The sequence below is a fragment of the Rhagoletis zephyria genome, unplaced genomic scaffold (assembly GCF_001687245.7).
Source record: "Rhagoletis zephyria isolate East Lansing unplaced genomic scaffold, Rhagoletis_zephyria_1.1 Rzeph_scaffold_00834, whole genome shotgun sequence".
NCBI lineage: Eukaryota > Metazoa > Arthropoda > Insecta > Diptera > Tephritidae > Rhagoletis > Rhagoletis zephyria.
This window is the reverse complement of record NW_016157918.1, coordinates 96,127-111,722: the sequence shown is the minus strand read 5'-3', so window position 1 is coordinate 111,722 and position 15,596 is coordinate 96,127. Positions and strand designations below refer to the sequence as shown.

The following is a 15,596-nucleotide window of genomic DNA, read 5'->3' as shown; positions in this document are numbered from 1 at the left end:
CGTTTGGTATATGGGAAGTATTGGTTGATATCTTCTATATATGTTTATTTTATTCAAATATATGGGCATAAATGATTTTCCATACAAAATCACCTCGTCATCATTGTGCAAACACTTATCTTTAACTTTAGTAATCTATGTATGTCTATACATACATATGTACATACATATTATATATGTACATACATATATGAACACATGTATGCATAATACGCGAAGACTTTTCGAAGTGAAACAACATTTAGAAAAAGTCCAATCCAAGAATAAAAGTAAAGGTGAGGACGTACATAGATAAAGAAAAGGATAAAGGCCAAGGTAAAAACAAACACAAAAACAAAGTTGAGTAAAGATAGAGGCAAACATGAAGACCAAGGTAAATTTAAACACTTTACTTATATGTATAAGTGCAAAGGTGAAGGGGAATATGTATATGAAGAATATGATAAACATAAAAATAAAAACAAAGCTGTAGAAAAAAACAATGGTATAAAATAAAAATAATATTCTCATTGAGTTCTTTTCACTTAGAAGTATGTAAATTTGTAAAATTTTGGAAAAACCCTTTTTTTCCTAGTGTGTGATTTCGTTTTTGACTTGGATATGCTCTTAACCATACCACGTATTCTACGTTTAAATATAGCGGCTGTATCTCCGATACAGCCTGCAGACCAAGACGAAGGCGCTGGACTGTTCCTTTTTTATACATCTCTAATGTCAGTGTTGATCAGAAACTTTGCCTAGTTGTAGTTTGTCTGTTTACTTAAATTTACATATGTATGAGAGTACACAATATAATCAATCACTTGTCTGCCGATGCTAATGAAGATTGCGGCGTCACACTTTATTTAATTAAAGTAAACAAATATACGAAAAAAGTAGTCTCAGCCCGTATAAGGAAAGTTGAGTGGTTAAATTCCTAGAATACCAAGAAATATTTATTAAATTTTTATTCCTTTCTTTGAGGTTTAAACTTTTTTGTTTGTAGGTTGATTCCCTAGAATAACGAAAAATGTTAAGTCATTTTTCTTTTCTTCTTTAAGGCACTTAATTTTATATATTTTTTTCCAATTACATACCTTCCGTTCAGTAAGTAGTCGCTGTTCAATACGTGACTTTAGACAATCTTGAACTCGTAAGGTTTGTAAATATGTACATAAATAATTAACACAAGCATTAATGTAATGAATGAATTCAGTTAAGTATGCATGTATATTGGACTTTTATTTTTTATTTTTATTTTTTGTTAAATTTATTTTTTTATGCCAGTTTGAAACTCAATTCACACCTTTCGTCCACGAACCGGGTAATTTTAAGCGACATGAAATAAGTATGTAGTTGTTTTGTAAAAATACATACCTTATACAACATACCTTATTTGTGATAGCATGTTCATTAGGGTGGTCCAAAAAAAAGCAAAGTCGGAATTTAAATGCTCTCACCCCTAGGATTTTTCTATACCGCTAAAAATAATACCCATGTTTTTTATTTTGAAAAATATTTAGAGATCGCTCAAAGCGCGCAAAGTTTTCTATGAATTTTATATGGAAAAAAACAATATTTTTTGATCGGAAAACTTTGTGTATTTTCAGGAGACGCTTTACGCTGTTTATTTAACCATTTTCTATTCTTAACTATTTTTTAAATAAAAAAATTTAAATTTAAAAAAATTTTAAATTTAAAATTCTGCTATGAAATAAAACCACATAAACAACCTGGGATAGGTGCGATTTCATTTAGAAGTAGATAGAAAGATTACTTTCTAGCTTTGCCTTTGAAGTATGGAGTTGCATTGGAGATTACCAAAGAGAACTGGAAAATTACCTATACTTGAGGTTGGTTTAGGATAGCGCCAACTGTAGGCCTGCCGAGCGGTTAGAAGGTGGGGGGTTCAATTGTTCCAGGCTTTGCTGAATGTCAGAGGCCCGGGTAAAGAATAAAATTTAAAAAAAAGAAACAGGAAACAAATTTTATAAAATTAAAATATGATAAACATGAAATAAAAAAAAATAATTAAATTGAAAGCGGGACTTTGTGGATTTCTTTTTTATAAAAAAATATTTTTCTCTTATGAATTAAAAGAATTTACAATTTCTTGCTTACCTTCAATGACATGCCTTAAAGTAATGCGTTTTGTAAACTAGAAGGTGAGTGGTGCATCTCGATTGGTAGGTAAGTACTTTTCTAAATTCAACAAATACGTTCTAGATTACAGAGCACATTACTTTAACCTGCGCATGTAAGCGATAAATTGTAAAATGTTGTAATGCAGTGGGTAAACGAGAAAGTGAAAAATTTTGTCTTGAGTCACATTGTAATGCGTTACTCCAACGATATAAAAAGTTAACGCTTACTAAAAAAAAGAAAAGTTTTTGCTTGGATTCTATGGGACACACCAAAAATTGGATTTGCTCACACAAGATCTTGGCTCAATCCTTATCCATTCGTTCTGAAATATACTAGCCAAAAACGCGATTTCTCTATAAAAAGAGAACCATTTTGAAATATGAGTGTTTTTACTCTCTAACAAATAATTTATGTAAACTCACATATGAAGCTTTGCATTATCTTGATACGCGGTTTTGTACTTTAAACGACGTTATGTATCTTATCAATTTAATTGAATTAAATTTTAGAAACATGTGGCAACCCTCTTAAATATATATATTCCAAATTAAGCTTTCTGAATCCTCATAAGTTTGATAATAAAATTGCAATCTTTAATTTATTTTATCAATTTCATTAGTGACAATTTTTCAAAGAGGTCGCAACTCTCCATTTTTTATTATTTTATTTAATAAAAACCAGTCGAAAACAATTATCAAGTTCCCACAAAACAAAAAAAAAAATTGCACAGGTAAAAGTGTAAACGTTAAAATTTTCACGAAAATTTCCAACTTTTAAATCAGAATTTTTAGAAAAATTTAAAGAATGCAGTTTTATTTTATTACCCATTTAATTTTAGTACACGTTTCAAGTGACGATGCTAGGAATTTTCTTCCATATATAAAGTGTGCTTGTCATGTGTTTTGCAATTAATTAAGCCAGTTCAAAAATTAAGGCTCTTTTTAACAGTAAATTCCAGTTTGGCATCACTGTACAGCGTGAAAAAGGTCACGAAAGAAATTATGCTTAAAGTCACATATATAATCAGTTTTCTTGGCAGGGAATTTGGAAATTATACAACAACAAAATCTTTTACCTAAACTCACAACGCAAGTACTTAACATCATTATCACTTGACCTACTTAATTTCAATTCTTCTTGCAATTTTTCTACACTTTAGCAAGCCCAGCTTTTACATGAAATTGGAATAAAAAAAGTTTAGCTTTAATTTAAGATAATTTAATACGAAAAGTGAACTTTTAAATATAAATTAAATACTTAATGAAATTTCCATTTACTCACTTATTCATGCGGCAGACTTTTTTGATAGGGTTGTGAGCATTTTCTATAAGTCTGTATTTCGTTTCTTTGTCGTTTAACTTTGCATGTACATATATGTACATACATATGTATGTGTCTAATGAATAATTTCGCGACTTAGAAACAGCAACCAGCAGCTTTGTATGCTCAAGTCGAAATTATGTTTTTATTTTTTATTTTCCACTTAATATTCACTATTGGGTACACTAAGTTCAGCTTATGTTTGCTGATAAGAAAAATCCAATCCAATCTTAATAACTGTAAAATGTGTGTTATCTTTGTTTTATGTGCATTTATATGTCAACAACAACAGCTTCATGCGGATTTCCGTGACAAACAATTTAACGCCTATTCACTAAAAGTTTTTTTCAAAAAAAAAAAATTACTGATTTATCAATTTATGCATTTCTTATCACTGCACAGTTCCCTATTTTAGCGGCGTTCACGCCACGGAAGTAATCAAATGTATAAAGAGATATTGCGCATACTCGTGTGTACTTTAGTTCATAGATAATGAATGAATGTAGATCTCACACTATCGTAGCGTAGCGTAGCGAAGAAGCGCGATTTATGCACGTAACGTACTGGAGATACAAATACGAAATAAAATATTGACTGTGGCGCGTATCAATTTATTATCGGTCAGTTAAAGTCAGACAACTAATTACGCGTACATACACATGTGCTAACTAACGGACAGCTAGACGATCGAGGTGGGTCGATTGGGCACATACACAGTACTTGTCAGGCGCGCGGCGTTCGTTCGTGGCGCGTTGAAAAATCAAACTGAAAACTTTGCTTATTTAGTATCTTTTCCAACTGTCAATTGAGGCGGCGGCAGCAGAGGCAACAACTACAATATAGCAATGGGAACTGTAATAGCGGCCGCAATAGCACAACTTCTGTGAGTAATCTTACCAACCCAGCGAGTAATAAGGTGTGAATTTCACTAAACTAAAAACTAATTTGATATTGTCCCCCCTTATGTCAGAAAAATGAATGTGTAAAAATTAAAATGTTGGGAAATCAAGTTTGAAAGTCTTTTTTAATGCGACTTAACTCTACATTCTTGTAATTGAAATGTGTATGTATGTATGTATGTAAAATATATGGTTTCCTGTATGCATGGTGGTCTGGGTTTTGGTATAACATAGAACATTCAAAGGTCAATCAAGTGAACTCATTAACTCAAAATTGGTAAATTTGCACATTTTGTCTTATAATGATATTTATGGATTATTTTTTTTTACTTAATAACAATTTACTACTAAACGCGCTTGGCGTTAAAATGCCCCAAATTGAATTTCAAAAATATTTTAAATGGTCAGAGTTACAAGCGGCTCGAAAAAAAGTTTTAGCTTCAAAAAAAAAACCTTGTCGCAAATCTACAGGTCAAGGTCATTAATTTGACATCCCATTTTAGGTTACGCTAGGTTTGGTAGACGGGCGGCCTCCGTATTTGGAGGCACACTTGGACTCGACTGAGCTGTCCATTGTGATGCCCTTAGAGGGGAGAGGGAAAAGCATGCAGGGATACCGGAGAAAGAGAGTGCATGGGTAGGGGAAAGAGGGGGAAGCTAAGGTAGAACGACAACACCTATGGCTTTTTGTCGGAGAAACGCTCCGTGCTTGCAACGAAGCTCTTCGGCCGATTGATGTCCACTTCCGAGATCTCATCGGGAGCGTGCTTAAACCTTAGGCTCGCAAAGGCAGGGGACAGAGCAGCAGCTGTTGAGATGATTCCACCTCATCGTCCTCTATGCAGCTGGTGCAGTAAGGGTTATCCATGACATTCAGCCTTACGGCATGATTACCAATCACACAGTGACCGGTAAGCACTCCCACCAATAGTGAGAGATGCAGTTGATTAGTCTTAAGAGCTCCCCGGACCACCTCCGGTACACCTGTGGCCAGAAATATTTTGCCACCTTGCACTCCAAGGCCTTCGTCCGCCGCTCGCTGAGCTGACTAAACGACCATCTGTCCAGAAGCAGAGCACACTAGGTCAGGGGAGCCACCAGACCCTCCCTATCCGGAAGTAATTCCTCGAGGGTTCCCTGTCTTGCGAGCTCATCAGCCATGCTGTCGATATTGAAGTCAAACACTCCCTCACCGTTTTCGAACGCAGCGTCAGGGAGCCAAGAGCCTTGATGGCTGCTTTAATGTCAGAATTCACCTCCTTCGCAGACATTACACTAGAGAGCAACCATTCCGAAGCCTCTTTTATTGCGGCCACCTCAGCCTGGAAAACACTGCAGTGATCCGCTAACCTAAATTTCCGGTTGATGGAGAGTTCTTCGCAGAAGACACCTCCACCCACCTTCCCATTCTGCTTCGATCCATCTGTAAATAAATTTAAAGGTCCTCGATTCCAGATACTGCACCCCTTCCAGTCTCCTCTCGCATGAATGTGGGTGGTAAAAGATCCATTCGGACCCAGAACCACCGTGCAGTGGTCTGTCCGTGTCGGTAGGAACCCGAAGCCTTTCAGAATTCTGGCGTGCCCATAGCTTGAGGCGAACTTGTAGCCCACCCCACTTAGCCACGAACTATGTGTCCTCAAGGGTGACTCGTTCCACTCATCACAAAATGTTGCACCACCCGTCACAAGCTAAAATAGTTTTTTTTTTGTATTTTAAAATATAATCATGCCATAAACATTCTACTAACTACATTCGAGAAAGCCGCTATGAACGAAATATTTATAGTTTGTCTAAAATTGGGAAACGAATCCAACAACTCAAAGAAGTGGGTGTCATCGTTGTTCCGCCCATCACACTTGGAAAATGTTAAATTTCTGTGTAAATTATATAACTAAGTTTTATACATTATCAGTTTCGTAATAAACTGATATCTGGCTTCAAGTGTAAACAGTTTGACGCTTGTAAAATCAATGGTTAAAGAAAAGTTACTAAAAGTTTGAGCAAAAACGAGTTAAAATGCCCCGCCCATTACTTTGGAATACCCCAAATCTCTTTCGTCTGACATTGTGATAGATGTTTAAATTAACTGTTGAATTAAGTTGAACTTGTTTTTTCAAACACGTTTTAAACCCATTTCGAGTTATGCCTACTTATGTTTTACATTATTAAGTAATTGGAATTTAATTTTTTTAAACACAACAATCCTCTTGATACCCGTCACAAATATTCTAAATACTTAAGCTAAGATTTCTTAACTTTCGTTTGTCACTCATATTTTATTATTTTTTATATACATACATATGTATCAGTTAACTTAGTTCCAATTTAAAAACAGTTGGCAACCCTCTTCAAAATGTTTTTAAACTAAAATCTTTTGAAACCTTCTTCGTCTGACACCAATATTGTCGAGCATATTTTATATGGAAGAAAATGCACAACACCGTTTGCTCTTAAACATACTAAAATTTATTGAACTGCAAAACGCAGCGTGTTAGTATACTCCTGTGCCAAGTAAGCTATCTCTTTTAGGAAATGCGAGCATTCCGCCATGCGTGATGAAAACATTCTTAAACTGCTATAAAGTTTTTAAAAATGTATTAATCAATCTCAGATTTCATAATTATTTATTATTTATGTTTATGCACATGTAATGAAATTCTTTGTCAAGACTGGACACGGCGAAAAAGTCTTGCTAAATAACTCTCACGTAGACTTTGTAGGTGAGTCTATCGTAGAGTTCTATTGAGTATTTATGCGTCTCTAGCGAGATTTTTGTCCAACTGTTTTGTACACTTAGCTTTAGAGGACATCTGCAATCAAGTTTTTTTTTTTTGCTGGACTCTGGTACGTAAAGAAATCTGAAACTGTTCTTCCTTGAGGTTTATACGTACGAGTATCATTCATATACTTTTATTTTCTCCTTCACCCCACACACAGCTGTAAATTTTCGTTATTTATATTTAGAAATGGTATGTACTCATTTTAAGGCATTTGCTTGCAATGAATAAATAAATAAGTATTAAAAGAACGTATATGGTTAAGCATTTCATTAAATTTCACTGTGATGTGTTCTTCGTATCGAGTTGCTTTTATTCTTTGAAACCTTTTTGCTTACTGGGTGGGTGTGCAACCGCAAGTGTTCGTACTTAAATGAAAATGTGTTTATGTACGAATATAATGATATGACTGCTTTAAGAAATTATCAACAACCGTGCGCTCTACTTTAATAAAATATTGAAACACGAAATAAAGCAAATAGAATTTGAGTTCTCGTAGTATATACAGATGTGACGTAGAAACGCCAGCTTTGGCGCATAACATCTAATGGGAATTCTTATGCACATATGTATGTATGTATGTTCATCTATACTCTTGTATCGACATTTCGTAGTACACACACTGTCGGGCTTACGGAGTAAAGGCATTTAGGGACGTGGCGTATTATCAGACTGAAGTCAGTCAAATGTAATTAAATAAAAAATATGGCACAGTCTAAACAAATAACACACACACACAAATGTCGAAAGATTGTACTATCGTTATCGCAAAAAGTTCAGCTGTTCTAAATAATTGCGACTTTCTGCTCCATTAAAAAATGCCTATAATAAAAGTGAGGATTTGTCGTCGTTTTTATGGAAGCGCAGTTACAGTTGCAGCGACTATACTTAATCCCGACTTCTGCATCCCTGTGCGCGCCAACTGGGCAACGCGGGCAACTCATTTGTGAGAAGCGGTAACCAATATGCGATGAGTTTTGGGTTATGGCAGAAACAGAAGGAGCTTCGTTCTTTTTTAGTTTAAGGACTAACTGAGGTCAGCTGCATCTATTTACCACGTGGGACTGATAGAAGCGGGCGTAACTAATTGGAACAATCGGCTGCCGAAATAAAGTTTAATTCTACTTAAAACCTCTTCAGCTTGGCAGTAGAAGATGCGACGCAAAAACAATTTCCAATTAAAAAACTACAGATGCCACGGAAATTGAACACCACCACACATGTCGACATGTGAAAGAGTCACGGGGCACAGTGACTACGATTTATAGATATGCACCTGGTACATTAGAATTATCTCTACGCAATTACTGGTTGTAATAGAAAAATACAAGGCGAAAATGCGAAAATTAATTATTAATTATTAATTATTAATTTTTAATTATTAATTATTAATTATTAATTATTAATTATAGTTATTAATTATTAATTATTAATTTTTAATTATTAATTATTAATTATTAACTAAAAAAAATTTAATTAAAAAAGAAAAGGAAATTTAATTTAAAGAACCAAGAAAAAATATAGCTTCCTTAAAACCGCTAGAAATTGAAAAAATAGATTTATCTTTTTTAAAATCATATAATCTAAAAATTAAACAAAAAAATGAATCAAAAAAGAAAGGATTAAAAAATATGTATTTTTTCTTTTTTGAACAATACAAACTATAAACTAATATAAAATTAAATTAAAAAAGAAAAGGAAATTTAATTTAAAAAACCAAGAACAAATATAGCTTCCTTAAAACCGCTAGAAATAAAAAAAATAGATTTATCTTTTTAAAATCATATAATCTAAAAATTTAAAGAAAATTGAATCAAAAAGGGAAGGATTAAACAAGTGGCTAAAAATGAAATGAAATTAAAATTTTTTGTCTAATAATAAAATTAAAAAAAAAAATAAAATTAATAAATAAGAAAAAATTTAAGTAAAAATAGAAGAAAATCGTCTGAAAATTAAATGAAATTAATTTTTGAAATTTTAAAATACCTAATAGAAGATACCGTCCAAAAATAAAGTAAAAAAAAATACAAATAAGAAAATAAAATAAATTTCTAAAAATTAGTGCATATGTACATATGTTCCTCGCCGATTACACGCCAATAGTTCATAAAATAACAGATTAAAAAAGATAATTATTTGATTTATGCCTATATAGTATTTAAATGTTTACCCACATTTCGCATGCACTGTAACAACTGGTGGTGTGACAAGATTCACTCAATATTTTCAACGAAATTTGAATACTCTCTCAGCTGACCTAGCGTGGAAACAAAAGTTCGTCAACTAGCCGGTATTTTAATTTGAGTATGCTTAGATACATTCATCCCTACATACATAAATAAAAAAGTAAACACTGACTACTGAGAGCGAGCACAGACTTCGTATATGGATACACAAAAACTTAAATTGTAGAGGTACTGGTAGAAATTTTTTTGATGTGTACGTATGCACTCTTTAAGCACTCATTTATCTACGTGCTTTCGACGGAAGCAATGTTGCATGCAACAAGCGAGGCAAATTGACTGCGCCACTCAATCCACTCTGCTATATTCATACATTTTGATTGTATGTATGTATGTATGCATGTATCTTATTGCATTTGTGGTCGTTTTTGGTATTTTTCTATGCGAATATGCCAGCGGAAAGTATGTGTAACATAAGAAAGAAAATTTATTGGATTATGGCATTTCAATGTTAATAATCATCTGTTTCTCAAAACCATATTTTCAAAAACACTTGGCGGGAATTATTTTTGCGCATTACTTTGCATTTGCTTATTGTTAAATTGTAAACAATATTGGCATGCAAATATTTAAATGTGCATATATGCATGTATATTAGGGTGGTCCAAAGAAAGTAAAGTCGGAATTTGAATGCTTTCACCCCCAAGGATTGCTCTACAACGAAAAAATGTACCCTTGTTTTGTTTTTAATCAATAAATATCTAGAGGTCGCTCAAAGCACTCAAATATTCCCAGGTATTTTATATGAAAAAAAGTTTTTTTTATCTTATTAGAGATCTAGAAAATCTATATTTTCCAATCGGCAAACTTTAACTGAGACTTCCAGGAATAATACACAATATTTTCTAATATCTTATTACATTAAACGAGCAATTCTTCTATATATATATGTATATATATATCCATACGGTTCTCGAAAACGGCTCTAACGATTTTGATGAAATTTTGTACACAGATAATGTTTTGGATTTTAAGGCTATCTAAATAGGCATTACCTCCGAGAAGACTCGCATAAGGTTGCCACCTGTTCGAAATTAGCTACAAATTAATTAAAACATCATAATATGGGTACCAAATGGAATGTGTTTTAAAGATCCCTAATTGAAAAAAATAATTTTAATATGGTTGCCACCTATTTTGAACCGCATATTTATTAAATTTTTTGTTTAGAAAAAAAGGTAAATGTTTTCCTATATTCAAAATGTTATCCCTTAGAATAATAGTGTCTAATAGTCTAGAACATCACAATATGGATATAAAATGAATGGTATAGTTGAGAGCTTTGTTCAGAAAATATTTTCCATCAGGACTGCCACGCTTCTATATTATGCAAATTTTTATTTTGTTAATTACAATCAGCATTTTTTATTTAAACACAGTACATATAGGCTCAAGATAGGTACCATTCATCACAGCGGATTTCGGAATAGGGTTGCCATTTAAATTTTGGGGTAAGAAATTTATTTAATAGTTATCGAAATCGAATTTTTTTTTTACAAAATATTTTTTTTAAGCTATCCAAAGCTCGGTCAACCTGGTACTTGACTATTTTATATGCGTCCGCTAAAATACGCTATTGGGTATTATACTCTGAAATCTCATAAATCGTCCCCATGGCCAAATTTGAGCCCTTTGAGCGGTCTCTAACTATTTTTTTTTTATTTGAGAAAAAATACAGGAGTATTTTTTTCGAAATAGAACAATCCTAGGGGTTGAGAACATTAAAATTCAGTCGTTAACTTTTTTGTTTCAAATGTATTTTTGGACCACCTTAATGTATATGCAATATAAACGCTTGGTATTTATAAACTTGCGCACATTTATCTGCACATTTATCTATCATATATGTACAAATGTATATCAGCCATGTGCTTTCATATCTAGCCTTTGTTGAAAACGCAGAAAATTCGCACTTTACGTACCATGAACAATGTCGAACAGAATATGTATGTATGTATGTATGTACATAGGTATGTGCAAGAGTATATAAAGAGGAAAATTTATTTGCGACTTAAAAAGCCAATCAACTTTTGAAGTACTTTTAATCGCTGCTGCGCGAAAGGCGAACAAATGGCGTATAATTTGTCATACATTAAATGCATATCGCACACGTTATACAAAAGCGTAGCAATTCGAAAATTGTCACTTTTGAGATTACGTGCTTGAAATGTATGTATCTAGATACTTGCCGCTAACAGCTGATGGTGTAGTATTTTTTTTTTTTGCAGAAACCAGTAATTTTCCCTTTGCCATGCTATTAACACTACTAGCTCAGCAATAGTTTTTGCGTTTTCTGACAAACGGAAAATTGTGAGTTACTGCAATTTTAAAAACCGTGTGCGATATGTAGCTTTAAAAATGCATATGATATGTACGTACATAAGTTTGTGAACTTTGGCACTAAGAAAGTTTCAGCGCAAACCACTCAAAAAAGGGTTTTAAGAAAATCCGACTTTGCAATTTGTGCTTTACAGCGCAATTCTGCCACTATCTTTCAACTCACCACAGTGTTTCGAAAGACAAAAGGCTTTCGTAAGACAATTGTCAATTCTGGCAACTATGTATCTTGAAAGCTCTTTACTGTCTTTGAAAGACTAGTTAAACGATTTGCTAACGAGGAGGCCTTGGCATTATGCTGTTCGCCTTTTATTAATAATTTTTTTTTTTGTTTATTTAATTAAAGAAAGAAAAAAATTTGCATATATATTTTTTTAAATAAGAAAAAGTAGTAAATAAAATTAAAAAAAAAAAACAAAATGAAAATAAGCAAAAAATATTTTTTAAAATTACATGAAATTAAAATAAATATTTTATTATTCTTAAAACAATAAAATCCAAAAACTAAAACAGAAAAAAATTGTGTCAGAAAAGAAAAACGTAGTACTTTATAAATAAAAAGAAACGATTTTTTTTATTTTTTAAATAAAATCTAAAAATTATAATAAACCTAAATAAAAAAAAGACAAAAATAAGATCCTAAAAATTAATTGAAATAAAAAATTAATTTTTCATTTTGAAACAATTAAATCTAAAAATTTATACAAAAAGAAATCCGAAAAAGGAAAACAAATTAAATAAAAAAATAAATAAAAACGAAATGCAATGAAAAGTATGTTTTTAAACAATAAATTCTGAAAACTTAAAGAAAATTCAACAAAGGCAATTTAAAAAAGCAAAAAATAACATAAGTTCATAAAAATTAACTGAAATTACAAAAAATTATTCTTCGTTTTAAAACAATAACCTCTAAACATGTAAAGAAAATTAAATTAAGAAAAAAAATTTACTTAAAAAACAAAAAAAATGCATAAAATAAGTTTCTAAAAACTAAATTAAATAAAAAGTATACATTTTTCTTTCTAAACCCATAACATCTAAAAATTGAAAATAAATTGGATTAAAAAAGAAAAAAACTTAAAAAGAGAAGAAAATTAAATTAATTTAGAAAGGCAAAAAGTACAATAAGTCCCCAAAAATTAAATGAAAAAAATACTCTTCTCTTTAAAACAATAACCCCTAAATAGGAAAATAAAATTAAATTGAGAAAATGAAAAATTAATAGGCCTTCAAGCGAGCTTTAATTTCACATTTTGTTAATGTCCCCAGATTCTACGTCCGAGACTTCTCTTTCGCTGGAGGAATCTAAAATTATTTCTAGCTTGCTTACAAGGCTTTTAGCAGTACTTGGTTTGAAATTTACTATGTGTATAATTTCACTTCTAGCTCGTCGATATACTTAGCAAAAATGTTTTCAACTAATGTACGGAAACAAATGGGTTTTTTAATTGCAGCCGGTTGTTAATAATAAAAATCCGAAGAAACGGGAGCAAGCCAAATTGAATACAAATAAAATTAAGGTGAGTACGCTTCCATCATTAAATATTCGTATCAGCTCTGACCCGTTTATTAAGTGATTGTATCTATGAACTTATGTATGTGTCAACAGTTATATGCACATACGACATGCAATGCAAATATACAGTAATTCACAAAAAATAGAAACTTTCACACAAACGTACTTTTACGAAGCGAAACCAATAGGAACCAATTGTTGTCGGCGAAATTTTGAATTTGCGTTACACTAACACGCTACTAACTCGTTACAGTTGAATGAACTCACATCGAGTACTCGTATGCAAGTAGATATGTATGTCTGTACATATTAGCATCTTAATGCTATACAAACAAACGCGTGCAGTTGTTTAAATATATTTTGTATCTAAAGGGTTATCCATTTCATGGTCTCGAAATTTCAGGTCCTTATTTTGCTAGCCGTTTACCTTAGTTCAGTCAATACCTGGCAGTTTCGAAAATGAATCGAATAATTAAACGAACACTGCAATGGACACTCCGCAGGGAGGTGTGTTATCAACTATTTTGGGAATCTCTGTAAGGAGGAATCCTTGTCGACAATTAGTGAGCAGATGGAATCGGTACTTGGGTACTTGAATATTTTATCCCAGGAAAATGCTCAGGAATTATCCTTTAAAGAAAGACCTATATGTACTTGAAGAAGGGCCTTCGGGAAAAACTATACATCGTCGCCGAACGTCATTCCATGTAAACCTTAGTCGTCAGGCCGATTATAGCTCATGATGCTATAGGCTGGAAACCTCGGGCTGCAGATTTATTTTTCATTTATTTTCTTCTTTAAACAGATCTTTTTTTTATTTTATAAATTTATTTGTTTTGGTTGCATTATATTTTCTTCTAGTTTTAAAATTTCACTAAAAAGAAAAATATGTGTTGAATTTAACCCTTTCCGTGCCGAAAAAATTTTACGGTAAGCTAAAATCTAAAAATTTTTATATCAGGAAAAGTCAACCCCCTGAAGCTGAGAAAAATATTTTTTTTTGTGGAAAGTTTATCGTTCCAAAGTTATAGCTTGCCGGATATATATTTAACAGGGCACCTCAAAATTTGAAAAAAAAAATTGTTAAAACCATAAATAAAGATTAAAAACTACTAAGTAAAATTTAGATTTATTTTCGTATGGTTTCAGTGAAATATAAACAAAAAACAGTGGTTTTGATTTTAAAAAGTTATTCTGGTTATCACATTTATTTATTCTGTGGTATAGGCAAAACATTAAAACTTGAAAAAAAAACTATAAAAACAAATTTTGTTGCAACTAATTTCTAGAATGCTACTAATTAGACAGCTTTCCAATGAAAATAGGACAAATTCAAAATGAAAAAGATGAAACGGCAGTTAATCAGTCGCATTTTAGTAGCAGCCATATGAAATGTCGTTTATATTACACAAATCAACGGAAAGGGTTAATTTAATTTTTGGAAACTTATTTTATTTAATTTAGTTATATTTTTTTAATTAGATTTTCTTTTGAGTTTTAGATGTTGGATATTGTTTTAAGAAGAAAAATATTTATATTTTTTTAATTTAATTTAATTTGTAGAAACTGTTTTCTTGTTTTTTAATGTGCTACTGAATACTAATTTTGCTTACAAGCTAATAAAGAGTATTGCCACTTAAGAATTCCTTACAAAATGTAGTAAAATGTATAGCCCTTTATTATTTAAGTACGTACTTAGCAGAAGTCAATAGTAAAGTGCAAAGTAAATAAATAAATAAACAGAACAAATTTAAAAAACGTACCTTGGAAAGTCTTACCCACGGCGAGTGCGAATTCGCATACAACGGGAATGGTAATGTTTTTATATTTTCTTTCTTTGATGGGTTTTTTTTTTCACCGCTTGACCTTCTTACTTTGCGCTACAACAACATGTTGCACACACCTTTCATTTATAAATCTATGTATTTGTATTATTGCTGTACATATTTGATTTCTAAGCACCAATAGAAAATTGAGAGAAAACGAAAGAAAATTGCCTGCACTTGCAACTTGCAGCTTTGCCACACAAACACAAACACACACTCACGCTCACGTCTATGCCAACTGAATGAAATGTTGCCGCGACTTGTTGCATTGACCGACGAAAGCTAACTGAAAACACAAACCGTCAAAATACCAACAAGCGATTTAAGTGCGGCATAAAATTTGAAATGAAAAGACGCAAAAAAAAAAATCGGAATGAAATATTTTAATGCGACCAACTGGTGGGNGGGGGGGGGGGGGGGGGGGGTAAACGGTGATGATGGTGATATGGCGATGGAAGTGTGGTTGTGGTGAGACACGCTCAAAGAAATCGTAGAGAAGCAAAAGAAAGCGTAATGCTTGAAATACAATACCGGCGAACGGCAAACTTCGC

At 32.1% G+C, this 15,596-nt stretch overlaps 1 protein-coding gene across 2 annotated transcripts in view; it reads right to left on the bottom strand.

Annotated features, from left to right (window-relative positions):
- The window catches only part of LOC108361748 (ATP-binding cassette sub-family G member 4), a 47,737-nt gene extending 32,422 nt beyond the window's left edge, over window positions 1-15,315 (bottom strand). Inside the window, exons 1-2 of one of the 2 annotated variants that reach the window (XM_017614478.1) lie at window positions 15,267-15,315; window positions 14,983-15,173 (exon numbers count right to left, since the gene is read on the bottom strand). The gene's annotated coding sequence lies outside the window, so the exon portion shown is untranslated. Of the gene's footprint in view, window positions 1-14,982 lie in introns of both variants that reach the window. The other variant, XM_017614477.1, reaches the window with a different exon arrangement.
- Window positions 15,316-15,596: the final 281 nt, after the last annotated feature.